General features: G+C 49.0%; 1 protein-coding gene across 1 annotated transcript in view; it reads right to left on the bottom strand.

Moving 5' to 3' along the window:
* Positions 1-12,150, bottom strand: part of Zfh2 (Zn finger homeodomain 2) — a 61,571-nt gene extending 49,421 nt beyond the window's left edge. The window contains exons 1-2 of the mRNA XM_076906081.1: positions 12,073-12,150; positions 2,849-2,884 (exon numbers count right to left, since the gene is read on the bottom strand). The gene's annotated coding sequence lies outside the window, so the exon portion shown is untranslated. The remainder of the gene's footprint in view (positions 1-2,848; positions 2,885-12,072) is intronic.
* Positions 12,151-12,453: the final 303 nt, after the last annotated feature.

The raw sequence follows: 12,453 nt of genomic DNA, 5'->3' as shown, positions 1-12,453 counted from the left end.
GCCGCGACAGAGCCGTACGCGAACGCATTTATGAGAACGCGACGAGTAAAAATGTTTTACTTTGTTTTAATTGCGCGTGACCGTTCGGAGCTGGTCAAGCAACGAGCATCGGAAACAGCATCGGAACACAGAGGGAATCGAGGAAAACGGGAGGAGAGAAGAAGGAAGGGCCCTATATAAGGGAGGATCGAGCGGCGAAGACGTTCTGGTTTATATCAGTGCAAATGGGATGCCAGCGTGTTTCCATTAATTCAAATCGCGGGGTAAAATCACAGCGCGGAATGTCCATTAAAGTCAAGCGGAGAGAGAAGTCGTTAGCCTGTCTGTGGCAACGTAAAGTACCGGGCGTTACACTGTCGGAGTCGCGTTTTAACGGGGAAACCCGAGAAAAATGCGGTCCGGTACGTGGCGAGAGAGTTGTTTTTCTTGGTAATAACGCCTTTTAACGATCAACGTCGGGCATGAGCACGAGCGCGCGTAGAACGCGCGCGTCCTATCGGTCCAAGATTCGTCCGAAGTTTCGCGCGGATGGTTTCGTCTGTTGCCACTCGTGTGAATCGAACGACGAGATCGTTTAATTCGAAGAGGCAGGTACTCGCGGGCTCTGCGACGTGCAAACCCGTGAAATGGACGTTCCGGTTTATCCTACGGGTTGTTTCCATTAATTCGCGTTGCGAGGCGGGCTCGTGCGATCGGTATGCCCGACTCGTTAGTCGTTCGAGCGGTAAAAGGCAAAACGAACCGGGCTAATTTGCTATATCGTCGGTGGATGAGCCTGCCGCGGAATATCGATTCTGAACGGGGTCAAGAAATACGATAAATTACGCTCAATTACGGTTACAGACGGCCGGATAATGTTGTACACTGGCGACGACGCTGCGACCATTCTCGGATCGATCTTGCCATTTTAAGCTGTCGTCGCACCGAATTGGTCGTTGTCTAGGAAAGGAGGAGGAATCTCCGAGTGTAAATTATGACTAATGGAATGTCGCCGAAAACAACTGGTGACAGGCAGGAATGTTGGTGGGAAAAAATTCAAGTTGTTTCGCGAGGCTCGGTTTTTGCGCGCGGCCGCATTAAGGGAGTTCCAAGGTTGTTAAGCTTTTTTACAAAGGAGAACGATTTTTAATAGACCGCGCGAGTGCAGTTTACATTCGAATGAGTTTAATGACTATGGTCGTTTAAAGTCAATCGAGGCCACGATCAAAGATAAAACGGTTCTGTCACTTTAATTGCAGTCATTTTTAATATTTCAATGCTAGTTTTAAGATTACGAACTCGGTTTAATCACTCGAGTCCGGGGTGGGAATAATTCGCGTAAGATGGCGGACGAGTTCAATTGAATCCGGCCGCGAGCGGAAATATTTATCGTGAACGGTGCAGGGCCGTTAGACGCGGAAGAAATTTGCCGCAAAGGAAACAGATGTGCCCTCCTAGTGGCTTCTTTCCTTTCGATATTTCTTCTCCCGGCGTGTTCGGGCAGCTCGGGATCGAGGTTCTTCGATCGCGCTCATGCGTGAATACGGAATCGCTTCATTTAGGACGCGTTGCTGCATATCGAGGCTACGGATGGGATCAAGTTCCGCACGCGTACTCGGAAACTATTCGCGCGAGTACAAGTACAAAGTCGATGATTAAACGCGAAATTATTCGATCGAATCTGCGCCTCCGCGTTTCGATAGTTTACTATCGTTTCACCGATATTCGGCAGATATTTATTCGAACGTGCCTTCGCAGATTCGATCGATACCGCTCTACCTATACTTGATCCCATCTCTAATCGTGGCAAGTTCGAGAGGCGGAAAGAGAGTGAACGTGCAGGAACGGACGGTTAAGGGTATTTCTATCCACCGCTGCTCCCTGTTCACCGACCGCGCATGTTCCTCTGCGGGTTAATTGAAAAGAGTGATTACAGCTCGAAGCTTAATGATCGGCCTCTTTCGCGGGCTGATAGCGATAACTTTTATCTCTATTCCTTTTCTCGCTCCAAGTGGAAGAGGTCGGGTAATACACGCCGAGCAAATGAATCGATCGTGATCAATCGATCGTGACAGGTTAAGGTGTAGAGATATAATTTTCCAAATTAAGTTTGACAGCTTGATGCATGTACGTGTCCGTTTTTTTTTTTTCTTCTTCCCCTTTTTTACCCCCAATGATAGTTGCGATTTAGCGGAAGTTTACGCGGAACGAATCGAGCGAAATCTACGAATAGTACGAGATCGACGATGAAAAGTTGGTAAAAAAAAAAAAAAAAAAAAAAAAGAAAAAAAAACGGAGGGAAAGCGAAAAAGTAAGTGGTCGTAAGCGGGAGGGAGGGTAGGGAGAGGGTGAGAGAGTGAGAGAGAGGCAGGGGGTAGAGGAGGCGCGTTCCGCTTTATCAGTGCGCGCCGCATGCCGCGGCGTGTTTCCATTAATTCGCGTCGCGGCGCGGGGCGAACTCGTGCCGTTGGAATGCCCGTTGAGGCCGTGGAGAGAAGTCGTTAGGCCTGCGTGCCGTTCCCGGCCTGGCAACCGGTTCTCCCATCGGTGATTCGTCGTTAATTCGCCGATGGAGAGTAAGTAATCGCACGCGTACCAACGACCACCTCGAGTGTGTTACACGGTTACGTTCGCGCCGCGCCTACCTCGGGGTTGTTCCGATTTTCCTCGCCGATAAGCGAGCCACTTCGACGCGGGACGCGAGAAATTCCTTTGACCCTTTTTCGGAGGGAATCGCCCGGCCCGCGACGCGCACGTGCGCCTGCGCCTGCGCCTCCTTCTTATTTTTATCTTATCTTCTGGTGGTTATTTCTCCAAAAATCAATCGCTATATCGATTCGGTGGAACGAACTGAAACGCTTGCACTCACCAAATTGGTTCGCCAGCATAGAAGCAGAGGTTCCTTCTGTAACAACGCAAACAGAAAACGACACGTTTTACATCTTTCGTTAATTACCGTTTCTATGCTATAGGGTATTCGAAAATTGATCGGTTCCACGGGCCGCGATTACCACTGGCTAAGGACAGTACATACGTAAGAGAGCAGCTATGAGACTATACTTAATCTATACCCTCCTCAGCCTCGTATCGATCGCGACGCGAGACGAGCTCGTTTGCGTCTTCCATTGGAATCGTTGTCCACCGTGGAATAAACATTTCGTTGACGACGGTTGTGGCGAACCGACTGAACCAGGGCAGTCGAGCGAGGGTGATCGCGGGGGCGGCCGCGTGGACGGCGTTGCGAATCCAAGAAGCGAAACGGGTCGCTGCCGTCTCGAAAGCGGTGGTTCGAGTCCGTTCGAGGGTGATTATGAGCGAATAAGTGCCGCCGTCCAGTTTTTACTCCCCGACGGACGCCGACCCCCTTCGCCACCATCGCGGCAACTATCCCCGCCACTTTTGCCGTGGCTCAACTAAACCCCAACGGATCAATACGCTAAAACATTGCCACGTCGGGACGCCGGCGTGCAAAACCCGAAAGAAATAACAGTGGTTCGGTGTTTTCCTTCGGTCACCCCGACGCACCCCTTCCTCCTTCCCTACCCTACTCCCGGATCATCCTCGGGTAGGGAGGAAGCAGCTTCGCGCGTTTCGATTCGATCGATCATCGTTATTTACGCTGCTAACGTACCGCTACCGCAATTACTCGACACCTTCCTCGTTATACATTCCTATTGGCCAATCTCAGTTGAATGGATATATTGTATCTCCAACGGATTACTGTCCCTATCCAGTTCCCCAGACGATATCTCTTATCGTCCAGACGACGCTTCAGATAAGGCTAATTAAACGCATCGCGCACGTACGAGGATTTCGAAGGTACCTCAGAGAACACCGCGCGACTCGATATCTTTGTTTGCGCTCGTTAGAGCAGGTAGTAGAAAAGCGGATGGTTTTCAGGGACAGACCAAACATAGTAAGGTCGGTAGCCGTGAACGGACGCGTCCGTGGCCTACCACAACCCACGTAAGACACCGTTCCAGGCTCATCCCTCCCTCGCGAGGATTCGCCTGGACGCACGCACATCGACGCACGTGTGCACCTTCGACGATGTTGCACGCTGCCTCTCTCCTCGTGGACGGTGGCTCGATATATCGATTGTCGTCGAGGACTCTGTGTGCGTGACCGTGTGCGCGCCTCGATTCTGGTCACTTGTTGCCTTCCACCCCCGAGGGCTGGCCTTGTCCCTCTCTGTTTGGAGAACGCGGAAGACTCTCTTTTTCACTCTCTCCCTGCGATCGATTCGACCGTGCGTTAATCGTTTTCGAAATTGAAATTCTCGCTGCTTCGTTAAACGTTCTAAATGTCGCTCGTTCCATCGATAATCTATTTGAATTGAAACGCAAATAGCGCAGAGAATCCCATTTTCTTTATCAGCAGAGTGCGGAATAAGTGTTTGCACTCTGACAAATTGTCGGTTGCCCGTTCAACGAAATGGAAATAAAGTTTCATCGATGGTGGTGATGGTGGTGGTGGTGGTGGTGGTAGTGGATGGACAGGCTGCTCCGAATGGTTCCGTTTTCCCGAAGTCAATTCATTTACAGGGCATAAACTCTTCACCGTCAGATAAAAGCGCGTTATAAAAATTACGCGCGTTTATCTTATCGCGCGTGTACAACGTTCTGGTCCGCTACCTTTCAAATGGCGCGCGAAATAAAAATGGTCTCGAGCAGCCGTGGCGGTGCACGCACGCATGAAATGCACGAAAACGCGGAACGCGGAACGCGAAACGCGAAACGCATCGATCCGAAATCACCCTGACCAGTTGATTATTCGATAATTTCGCGTATTTCACGAGGACGCAATAATCGACCGCGTCCACTGTCGTGTCCTCTCCAACTTGTCGAACACGCACTTTCGAGATTATCCTTATCGTTGGGAAGCTAAGGTATGGTAAACAGTCGATAATGACGCCCTTAGCGTCGTTTACCTGGCAGCACTCTCACGGAAAGATGCGCCGACGTTTCATGACAAACACAGAGTCGATACCTACATACTTTTCTTATCTCGCTGCTGGGATTAGATGTGGCAGTGTCCTTACGTGGCACACTTTATAATAAACGATACTTTTAGAGTGTCGAAAATATTTCGGCAGCATCGATGAAGAAAACGAGAAGAAAAGAATAGAAAAGAAAAGAAAAGAAAAGAAAAGAAAAGAAAAGAAAAAAGTGTACATCGATACGAGAGAACGAGCAGAGAATACGCTGGCGACGAGAAACGACGAGGATGGCGGGGTACGTTCGTAGATTACACGTGGGAAAGACGGCTACGATTCCCGTACTGCTCTCTGGCGCGGGGGTTATATAATAATATTCAATTTTAGCATGCGTGCGACCCGTCTTAATCCAGCCATTACGTCTAATTGGTCGAGATTAGCTAATATCCTTGTAGTGATTAGGCCGTGTCTGTGGCCACGGCTCGTTTAGATTGAAGCCAATTCCCCCGAGCGTGTACCGCTCATGCATTGCCTCGACGTCGCTACGCTACGAAGGATCGATAGGCTGATCAAACATTATTACCGGCGAAACCTCGAGCCGTTCTTTTCACGCGTGCACACAAGGGATCGCGTGCTGCTACGTGCGCGCCAGATCTCTCTTTCCACGGATCGGTCGATCGCTCGATCGATCGAAAAGAACTTTAGTCCTTTCCGAAGGAGAGAACCGCTTCGACTCTCCCCCGTTCCCTAGTCGACTTGTCTATATTTTTTATCGATAGAAAAATCCATCGCCCGAGACGAGGCCTCGAATGAAATCAACGCATCGGCTATGCACACACGTGTATCTACATAGCTATTTGCCTTGTATCTTTTATCGGTTCCGAATTTTTTTTTCTCTACGACGATGAGAAATTTGTGTGCATAACTTATGCCTTTCGTGGTAATACGAATTTCCACGAACACGATTCCGCGAATCATCCTTCCGCGTTCCATCCTTTCCTTCCTCCGCGAACCTCGAACTAAATAATCAGCCAGTTTTCTCCAAGTTTAAGAATTTCATTTCGAGCCATCGCATCGTAACCATCAACCTTGCGAGACTCCCGTCAATTCATAGCCGTATTAAAGAACTTACGAGCCTATAATTTAATAACCAGCTGCTCCGTTTCCCCGCATAGCGTACTGTCGCGCAGTTAGACGCGAGCAAATAGGCTAGAGGGCGCCCTTTAACGACCGGAGAACCTTCGAAAAAATGTAATATACCTAGAATATTCGAAAATATCCTCCTTCAAGAGCGAGACGAAAGTGATAACGAAACCAAACAAGGTTTATTGAAAAAAGATAGCTTCCTTCTCCAAACCTTCTCCAAACATCCTATTCATTATCATGCAAATATCGATAATACCTCGCCGCCACCTCTCGATCGATCTAATTTTTCCCTTAAGAATAAAAAAAGTCCCCGAGAAACTTGTTCTCGATTCACTTTCGTCCATATCAATCCATTCCCCCCCCCCCCCCCCCCCCCCCGCCCCGTTTACTAAAAGCTCTGATAATCTCCGCGCTCCATTTATTCCCACGAACGAGAAAGAAAAATGAGAAAGGCAAGAAAAAAAAGAAGAAAAAAAAAAGAAAAAGAAAAATAAAGACAGAATAAATAAAAAGAAGGAGGGAATCGGCACCACTTATCCATTACCCGTTATCAGGCTTAACGCGGGCTTATCAACGTAAACTCCGTGTTCGTCGCCTTCTACATACCGGTCCGACGACCGCGTCATATCTTAGACGACAGTTGAAGGAAGAGGAAGATCTCTTCCCTCCGCTTTGCTGGGTACTGTTACAAATCTGAGCCACGAAAGGGCGGGGATGTCGGCTGTCTTGTCCGTGCTACCAACTGGCCTGTAAAGAACCCGTCTCCCTTCTGCGAGCGCGCGATCCTCCAACTTCTTTATAGTCTTTATAGTTTTATATTTTTTCCGGCTAAAATCTCTCGTCCGGCTTGCTCCGAGGACCCAACGTTTCTCTTCTATTCTCGTCCGATTTTACTTTCTCTGTCTCTGTTGGTCGGTCTACCGAAAGCTAGGCCGATTCAGCTCCAGGTCGAAATGGCTGGTCCAGGTAGACGAGAGAAGGAAAGAGTCGCATCCTCGTAGATGGCTACACTTTCTGCGGTGTTCGTGCAAAGTCAACGGTAGTACCTGCGAGCCGTTCGCACACACCACAACCAGGTGTGTAAACAAGGCGTGTCACTTTCGCTGTGACAAGACCGCCTGGCGATCGTCCCATAGTCTGAATCGCATTCCTTCTACCTCGATTCTTCTTTTACGAGACTGTTGCGATTCGATTATTCGAATCGATCGAGTACGTATCTCTATTCCAAGGAAGAAGGTGAAGAAAAAAGTATCAACTTTGGACTCTGTCGAGGAATATATTTGCCGCCGCGATGAGTTCGCTGTTAAAGTTGCGAGAAAAATAATGGAAGAGGGAGAGAGGGACGTTCCAAGTGACGCTCGGTTCTCTAAAGACGACGACCGTTGGAGACGCACAAAAGGGGATCGTCCCCGTTTTCTGAATGGACTTTTCCAGGTATTCGAGGGCGAGAAGGAATAGAACGAGAGCGAGGGGTATCATCTCGCGCAGCGACGAAACGGACGGGACCGGTCATCCTGGACCTGGAATGCATTTCCATAGGTTAACCCTCCTCGTGGACAGTCTTCTGTCTTGGAGGAGCAACGTTTTCGTCGTTTAAAATATCGAAACGATGACGGATAAGGTATGCGCGGAGGGTTTTGCGAGGCTGGCAACGTCGACGCGGGGGGTGGTCGTTTTCAGGTTTGTCGATCGAGGAATTTCTCACAGAGAAGAGACAGAAGGGAGTTTTTCCGTGGCAGGTGTGCAGGCGAGATATGTTTTTCGACAAATAAAAGAATTCGAAAAGCCAAACCTCTGATTCGAATTCCCTCGAACGTTTCAATCATTCATCTTCCAGTGCGAACGATTCCAGTTCGCTGCTGGACGGATCGGGTCTGTCAGGATTTTAACGCATCATTAATAAAATCGAAGCGCGATATCGGTTAGCATTTAAGAGCGTGACGCGAGCGCTGGGAAGTGTCAAGTATCGGAGCAAAAGTTCAAACTCATCGAGGAGAGACGGAGGAGCGGAGGGGATATTTCTGGGAATTATGACGAGTATATGCTGACTAGTTCCCGCCGGGTGGTATCCCCGGGCCCCTGCTCATTCGGTAATTAATTACACTCGCCGTCGAAGCTCGTTCGTCGATCTTCATCCGAGATATCGGCGCGTACGATTCGTGTGCGTGTACCACCGATTCACCGACGCGGGCTTTTCTTCGGCTGGCAGCTTCGCGCCGTCCCATCGCTGATTCTGAGTCATCCCACCAGGATTAATAAGATTCCGCTTATTTTTCAGGGAGAAATAGGGATTTCTCACCTCGCGGAGTGAAACTATTCGAAATTTTCCATAACCGTTCCCACCGTTCGTTAACCCTAACTAACGGGACACTGTACTCCCTGTTTGTCAAACATTATCTATCTCCGTTTGTTCTTAACCGTTTATCGGAACGAGAGCTCGCTCAAAAATTCTACCGAGCAAACACACTCGAGCCGTTCTTATCGCCTCCTCCCACGGATTAACAAATCCATTTAATCGTTTCACTCTCTTCGTTCTTCCATTTCATAATTTGGATGGATTCGTAACAAACCGGAGGGAACCGGAAGAAATTATAGATCCTATCGATAAAGGAAATGATTAAGAGATGATATTTTACGGAAACGGTGAGAAATGAAATAAATCGGTAATTCAACGATAGCTCGATATCGTCGACGCGAGATTGAAATATCTCTGATTAAAAATGAATTTCATTTTCCAGATATACCGTATTGAAAATTCCTTTAGTTTAACGATACGTTTCGAGGCGTCCGAATGTTTTGATTTATATTCCACGTCTCACCCACGGTTGCAGCCGTGCGATGTTGACTCGTCGTTGACCAGCTTATGCCATTATACCGTGCTTCCTCTGATCTCTCTTTCTCTCCCTCGTACCAGCTCATTCACAGCCCTCTCTCCCTTCCCTCTCCTTCGTCGCGTTCGTCGCGTTTATTCTTAATAACGCTCGATCGATTACGTCGCGTTTCCAGACGTTATCGTTTCACGGTACCGCGGATGTTTAAGGTGTTACGGCCTAGATGTAAAATTAGAGACGAATAAGGGTTAATAATCGGGGGAATAAAATTAATTAATCAGGAAGATGGAGGCGTCGCGGCGGTAGCAGCAACCAGTTTCGAACAGTTCGAGGGAAACCAGTCGAGCGAGAGTGTTTGGTGGCAGAGAGAGAGAGAGAAAGAGAGAGAGAGGGATGGACGCTTAGCGGAGGGACTTACGGACACTTGGCCGCTCAATGGCGCGAACAAAGCTCAACAACGGCAGCCGTTACGCGTCTCGTTCGTTAGCATAAATGAATGATATTAGTTTTTTCGAGAGGATAGGAATTGGCAACGATCGGACTAGCTAGTTTGGGAAAGTCGGTAGGTGTAACCCGTTTCGTGTCCGTAGAAATCGACGCGGATAGGTTTTGAGGTCGCGTCCAGTTCGTGCACGGGCGCGCACAATAAGCGAAGTGGACTTAGATTGGGCTAATTAATTAATGCGCACGTCCTGTCTCGTCCCGCCTAATTATCTCGCTTGTCAGCTCGAGCGTCGTTCGCCACACCGTTAATGCGTGTCGTTCCACACTCCTCGCTCCCCTTTCTCCCACCTCGCGCATTCCACGTTTCCTGTCTCTCTTTTTTTCGTTCCCGCTCCATTCCCGTCGAACCACACCGGATCGCGTCTCTTCTTTGGTCGCGGTCATCGCTCTGTCTTTCTCTCGCCGTAATTATAATCAGGCTAATTGTGACGTCAGGCAGGAAGCTACACCTAGAAAAATCGTCCGACGTCCGCGCGCGCAGCACGAGATCTACCTACCTACCACTACCTACCGCGTCCTACGATCGTTTCTGGCGATATCTACCGATCCAACGCGTTAAAAATCCTCGATTCGACGAGTTGACGGAGAGGCAAATTGACGATTAATAACCCGTAAGGACGAGGATGTCGTAAAAATTAACTGATTCGTCACGTATTTAAAGGAGGGAGAGAGAGACCGCGTGGTTGGAATATAATATAACGATATCGACGCATTTAAAACAGCTATCGTTGATCGTGTTTTCCGCCAATTAAGAGTAATAAATGGATCGAAACGAGAGCAAACACGATGCGTATATTCTTGGCGAGGAGAAAAAGTGGATTATCGATTAACTCTTCTCTATGTTTCTTTGGAAACTATGCAGATTCGATGCGCTTCCTGTACGGGCATATCGGATCGCGAGTGGTTTAATTAGTTAGTCGGTCGTTTCGCGGTTAACGGTGTACGCGGTCGGGTAACAAACGTTTAACACGATTTAGTTTATCGAATGTATGTTGAACGGAATTTTTCGATCGGTGTAAATAAGGAAAGAGCAGAGCGAGCGAAGCAATTTAGTTTGCTAGCACAGATATAGAATTCGATTTAGCCGGGTAGGCGAGGCGCGAGCAGCTCGCGTCGGTTGTCAAGAGCCGCGAGCTGCCTGGAATTCGAATGAATAAACGCGAATCGTGTCGCGCCCGAGGAATGGACGAAGAGGGAGCCGAGCGAAGAACGAAAATGAATTATGGAGGAATGCGGCGAAAAATGTGCACCGCTTCGATTGCCGCGCAAGCCTTTTCCCACGAGTTCTGTGGGACGACGAATGCGTTAACCTTACCGCTGCCGCTGTTAGCTGCCCGCGCGAATAAGTAGAGCTGCGCGAGCCACGTTTCACCCTCGTAAAACAAATTCGAATAATATTCCATTCATGATCGAATCGATTCGCGTGATATGTTTTAAACAAATGGTTTGGGAACGTTTAGCCGGTGAACCGCGCCAAGCGTACCTGAAAACGGCGTACCACCAATCGAACGCGCTAATAGGTAACCGTCGTAGGGGAAGAAAACGACTTCCGGCCCACTCGATCCGAATTCGCAGGGATTATGCGCCGTGGGGAAACGACTAACCGATCCCACAAATCAAAGAATCTACGTTGCCCGTTCGCGAAGCCCCTCCCCCTCGAGAGCCGATGAATCGAAGGGCGATGAAGATCCGTCGCGAGACCCGCTCGATTGCCCGATCACCGAGAGAGGATCAGAAAATAAAGGAGCTGTACGGGGCCGGGGTATACAACAGGTAGCAAAGTTCGGGACACTGGCCCAGATTTCATCGTTCACCCCTTTCGCTGGCATAAATCGAACGACAAACGAACAGCGGCTCCCGTCGAACACCCGTCCAGGGGCCAGGGGCCAGGGGCCGGGGGCCGGGGGCTGATTTCACCTTTAAAGACCGCAACGTACTTTAATTGTATCTTCGATGGATGGATGTATAGATGAAGCGTAAAAGAGAAAAGGGATCGAACGAGGGGCGCGGGGACAGAAGAAACTATTATGGAAGAAACGGAGCAGAGGCTGGCTGCTCGTGTATCATGTATTTTAAGGTATTTGGGTCGTCGCAAGGGTGCTGGCACTGTTTCTATTATTGTCTCAGAAGGGAAGCAGCCCCTTCGAACCTCGCGATCCCTCCATTCACGGCCATTCATTTCTCTCCTGCCCTACCTAGTCGTCGACCTAGCTGGAGAACCGAACAAGTGACAACTTCTCCGCGTATCGTATCGTATAGTATCTTTACGCTAGTTTTTTTTCGGCCCGTGGATCAGCCGGGGGATAAAGCCGGGGCAAGTAAAGCCGCGCTGCGCTGCTGTGGGAATGATGTCTCGGTAAAACAGAGGTACGTAACGTAAAAGATCGAACGTCGCTTCGGGTACCGTTTGCTTCTCTTTTCCGTTAGAATCCATTAGAATCCGCGTCGGGAGCGGGATGGCGGAACAAGTGCAGGGTTCGCGTCGAAATTAACGGCTGGGGAAAATTTGAATGTGAATTCGAGGCAGCGGCGGGTCGCGTGCTGTCATGGATCTGTATAAGAGTATATTTGCATGCGGAAAGGTCCCCGGCACGGATGTAACCTCTATGGCAATGTTAACTCGGTACGTTCCGAACGAATCCGAATCGAGAAATATTGAAACGTACGGGAACCTACCTTGCGTTGTAGATCGTTCAGCTCCTCCTGAAAGCCTTCCATTTAAAACTCGAAGGTAGCCTTAGTATTCCACGGACGACGGTTCGACCTGTAAATAAAACGAGCGTCGAATTGAAATAAAAATCTGGACATTTTCCATCTGAAATCGATGCTTTTTTAAGTGTCGCGAATCGGGACACGCGTCGGTGCATGTAAATTATTTATCGACCGACTCACTCACCCTTTTTCCTGCGACTTAAACATGCAAAATAAATTCGAAACGCAGGCACGTTTCAGGCTCGTGTCGGTGTTCCCGATTTTAATTATAATTCGGGGACCGAGAGCGCATCATGGAAAATAAATCACGGGCTCGCACAAAGCGCGGCACTTCCGGCTCGTGTC

This window comes from Xylocopa sonorina, chromosome 13 (assembly GCF_050948175.1).
Source record: "Xylocopa sonorina isolate GNS202 chromosome 13, iyXylSono1_principal, whole genome shotgun sequence".
NCBI lineage: Eukaryota > Metazoa > Arthropoda > Insecta > Hymenoptera > Apidae > Xylocopa > Xylocopa sonorina.
The sequence above is the reverse complement of the archived record's forward strand: the minus strand, read 5'-3'. Positions and strand labels throughout refer to the sequence as shown.